This window comes from Mastigoproctus giganteus, chromosome 13 (genome assembly GCF_048544385.1).
Source record: "Mastigoproctus giganteus isolate SK-2022 chromosome 13, ASM4854438v1, whole genome shotgun sequence".
Classification (NCBI taxonomy): Eukaryota; Metazoa; Arthropoda; class Arachnida; order Uropygi; family Thelyphonidae; genus Mastigoproctus; species Mastigoproctus giganteus.
The window spans coordinates 138,542,316-138,547,118 of record NC_143587.1 but is presented as its reverse complement, the minus strand read 5'-3'; the positions used below and the strand labels follow the sequence as shown (position 1 = coordinate 138,547,118).

The window sequence follows — 4,803 nt, the reverse complement described above, 5'->3', positions numbered from 1 at the left end:
ACAATGTAATACTATGGAGGTATCTGGCACTATAAAGTCCCAACATAAGGTTTCAGTGATCACTGAGGATCCAATTGACACTTGTAGGTCCACTATGAAGATTCAAAATGAGGAGAATTCCAATCCAGGAAGCAGATGTCTAAATCAGGAATTATAGTCACAATGTAAAAGTCAACTTTTTTTAAACCTGAACAGTCCCAACAGTACAGCAATTAACAGTAATATTCTCAGTAAGAGCATTCAGGCACTTACACAATCTATGGGCTCACCAAGGAGAACAAAGCATGAAAGTTCACTATGTTCACGGTTAAGCCGTCGACACCGAAATAATAATTCCTGATCACTGCGGTTTTGACGTCATCATAAGTAAGCCACATGAAGTACATAAAGCTACATCGCTGCACAGAAATAAGAAAAGTGAAAGCAAGAGTTGAATGTAAATCTACTTTATTTTCTGTGCATAACGGAAAGATAATATATGTTGCAAGGGCCAATATGAAAAAATAAATGAATAAATGAGATGAATAAATAAAAAAATATCAGTTTTTATACTTAAGTGTGATAATTTTTGTTAATCATAACATTCTGAAAAAATGAAATCATTCTGAAAAATGAAAAAATGAAAAGATGAATAAATAAAAAAATATCAGTTTTTATACTTAGGTGTGATAATTTTTGTTAATCATAACATTCTGAAAAAATGAATGAAGAATTATAAATAAATGTTTTATTTATAATTAACTATTTTATTACATTCTGAATGTTTTACATGTAATTTGTAATCCAACTAATGTATACATTTATTCTTTAAATTTAATAATTTGGTTACTATAAATTGAACAGAAATTATTTTACTTTTCAATTTAGCTCAATTTCAACGTTTGAAGTTTACGTTTATGTGTTGCTTTTAATACATAATTTTTCTTTTTACAATAATTGTTGAACAAAATATTGATAATGGTATTAATTAGAAAATTTTAAATCATTTCTCTAAAATACTTTTTCTGTTAATTGAAATATTATCACTTACAATTGCTACGACATTATAACCAATTTTCTTCAAGCCCACAATAATTTTTTCAAAACAATGTAATTTTTCTGCAGTAATTTTTTTCACGGATATAACATAAATGACATCTTTGTAATTTGACACTAAGCTTAAAATCATAAATACATATGCACTTGTAGCTGGTCAGTATTATCAAAAGAATTTCCCAGTACGTTTCCACCTTTGTAATCAATATAAGGTTTCAGATGAATTTCATCGATCATTAAACTAATTTTGCGTTCTGAAGAATTTAAAAAAGCCAATTTCTGTTTAGCATACATCAGAAAATGATTCTCTTAAAATTTCACTGGATCATAATACTGAATTTTTCTATTTATCAAACAACTGCAATTGTTCGCTTATGAATTCAAACACGGTTGCTCTCTCGCTATTAATGTCTCCTGCAATTGAATTCAGTAAACTACAAGCATTTAAAACAAAAGAAATATTAATAACATCACTGCTGTTGGAAATTACTGGTATCTGTTCTTAGATGTCAGTAATATGATTGAAACTATTCACCTTCATAGAAAGTTCCATTGACTTTGACTTTCCTAAATTATGAATTTCAGCGCTCTGTACAAATACCGACAACATCAAATCTTCACTAATCACGACTGAATAGGCAATGGAAGGTGCTGGCTGAAATATTAAATATAAAAACACAATACAGTTATTTTTTTTAAATAACTTGCCAGCATTCAGTGCTGCATGTCTTATTCAGGCACTGCTTGTTGTGGGACCGTAGGAAATTCTCGAGCTTTTTCATAATCATGTTTACTCTTAATGCTATTTTCCAGGGCCTTCTCGAAGTTTTTCTTCTAATCTTCGCTTCTTCTTTTCGGGACTGTCTCTTGTAAATGCCTGTGATGACAAATAGCTTGGACAGTTCGGAAAATTTGATGGAACAGCTCCGTGAATTAATTTTGGATGCTTGAAATCTACGGCGGTTCTCTTTTTTTTTTTTGCCCCATCAAATTTAGATGCCCGTCTAACAATCTGGGATGGCTCGGAATGAATCTGACATATCTGTAACGATATGAAATATATAAATAAAATGTTATGCTCTCTTTCGAATTTCACTTTACTTATTATTAGCATCTCATAGACGATTGTTATTAGCTTTTACAACTAAGGATAACTCAGTCCGTGTACACAGGCCTATAGTTTATCGAAGGTTGCACTAAAAGTTTCAATAAATAAAATTAATAAAATTTTCTTCTATATTCTGAGAAGAATATGTCTGCTTCATGTTCCTATATATTATCGTTCCAATATTGTTAAAATACTCCTATTTAAGAGATACGATAACTGCTATTAACCTACCACAAACTTATTTTAGCAAACTTACCTTTGAATGTTCAGATGGCACAAAGTTTTTCCTTGGTATAGGTTTCAACCATTTGTTAGTTAAAACAGTATCCTTCAACGGAAATCCAAAGACGTGTACTTTCGAACCACCTTTATAATTTCCACGGCATCCAGGGACACAACATTTTCCAGGCATTATTAAAAACTTCAAAGCACTTTTATGAGATGAAATAACACAAGACACAGCCGCACTGAACAGCAATGAACAAAGGCAACGAAGGGGCTTAAGCTCTATCTACTAGAATTACTGCAGTTCTTGACCTTTACCCTTCGGCCCACTTAGAACAACGGATTAGCCCAGAGATGACGTAGTGATAAGGAATTATTATTATTACGGTGGCGACAGTTAAGCCATCACTTGCCAAATAAATCATAATCGAATTAAAATCAGTCTGGAACTTAACAAAAATTTCCCAGGCAGAAAATCTACCTGAGACTTCTATTGCAAATCACAATTTGACAAAGGGAGCGCACGGTAAGAAATTAAAATGTTAAGGTAAAGCTTCTGCTATTTTCATAGCAGAAAAGAAATTTAAACATGTTTTTAAAAATTATTTATATATTATCCTCCTCTGATAATTTCTTTGGAGTGTCTCTGTCAGTGCAGGAAAAATACGAATTAATGGTTGAAAATCAGCTTAAAAGTATATTAAAAAATAATAAATAAAAAATCCGTCGAGGCGGATTTGAACCACCGACCTATGGATAACAACTGAATAACCCACTACAGTCCACCGCTCTGCCAACTGAGCTATCGACGGTCACGCAAACAACACTCTTGAAATTTAATAACTGAATAAAGTAGGTCGCCTTTTCCTTCTTATCAATCCATTATGACGTATTTTTATCGCATTTTATATTTACGTTTTTCAGAAATTCTCCCCACTTCCTTATAGAACTTTCAATTCCACCGTATGCCACTAGCAACTAGCTTTAAAAAATATGCTATTTAGTCATATTGATTAGACTAGCGATAATAATCTTTATTAACGAAAGATTATTTTTCTTTTATTGGTTACTAAAATGGTAACGGGAACCATTCCGAGAATTTCAAACATTTCGCTTTACACTGTAACAGATCGCTTACTAATTTTAAATTAGAATAGCTTCTAAACAACGAGAGCGTGTTCTTAGTACTGAACCTTACCGCGTGAGAAATAAGAATCGAAATTCGCAAAGCAGATAAGATTGATTGATTGATTTTGGTTTTGATGGCGCATGAGCGACTAAGGCCATGATGCGCCAAGTCCAATATTTAAATATATTAAAATACAAGTTACTTCCCTATACGTTCCTATATCAATATATACAAATAGTAAAAAAAAAAAAAAAAAAAAGAAGTGAATTTAGATAAAAATAAAATCAGGTAAACAAACTGAAATATACACGATGAGTATTTAAAAAAAAAATGAAAACAAAAAAACACTTATATATGTGAATAAAGATTTGTAAATTTATGCTAAGATCAACTCTGTAATTTTCCTACATATTTAAGTAATAGCAGTTTTCTGCGGAGATGCAGAGGGGGCTCATGAGCTTCAATGTATAGACTTTGAATTGGAGATGTCCTATATGCACCAATTGCAATCCGCAGTGCATTATGTTGAATAGGATCCAGCCAGGGCAGTACACTCCTCCGGGCAGAATCATAAACTGGAGCACCATAATCTAAACGAGATCTAATCAGTGCTCTATATAAGAGCAGCAAAGTTGTACGATCTGCTCCCCAAGACAGGGCAGATAAAGCTCTTAGCATGTTGATCTTTTTAAGACAGGTAGTACGTATTAATTTAACATGCTCAAAGAAGTTTAGCTTACTGTCCAGGATTAGTCCCAAGAATCTGATATTGCTGGCAATCGGAATGGTGAAAATTGAAATCCTCAGTTCAGGATCTGCATGCAATTTTCTTTGACTACAAAAGTGGATCGCAACTGGTTTCTGTTGGGAGACGATATCCATTGAGCTCAGCCCACTTTTGTACTTTATTGAAGGACATCTGCAATTGCCTTTCGATAGATCTCATGTTCTGAGAATGACAACAAATACAGAGATCGTCAGCATAAAGATACGCCTCTACAGTATTTGGGAGTTCTTTGTAATGAAGTCAATTTTAAAGGCAAACAGAGTTGCTCTCAATATTGATCCTTGTGGTACTCCATCTTCCTGCGAGAATATAGCAGAAAGGGAATTTTGGTATCGGACCTGGAAAGTTCGGTTCTTAAGGAAGTTTCTAATAAATATAGGCAGGTTGCCTCGCAGACCAAGAGTATGAAGGTCACTGAGAATGCCATACCTCCAGGCGATATCGAATGCCTTCTCTATATCTATGGAGACCATAACAAGGTGTTCGTTTTTAACAAAGGCATTGCAAATTTCAGATTCA

General features: G+C 33.1%; 1 non-coding gene and 1 pseudogene across 1 annotated transcript; both read right to left on the bottom strand.

The window, feature by feature from the left end:
* Positions 1-982: 982 nt before the first annotated feature.
* LOC150076480 (uncharacterized) lies at positions 983-2,555 on the bottom strand (annotated as a pseudogene).
* Positions 2,556-3,090: 535 nt separating this feature from the next.
* TRNAY-GUA (transfer RNA tyrosine (anticodon GUA)) lies at positions 3,091-3,180 on the bottom strand. The gene is given in 2 exon segments: positions 3,091-3,126; positions 3,144-3,180. It is a non-coding gene; the product is annotated as a tRNA-Tyr (tRNA).
* Positions 3,181-4,803: the final 1,623 nt, after the last annotated feature.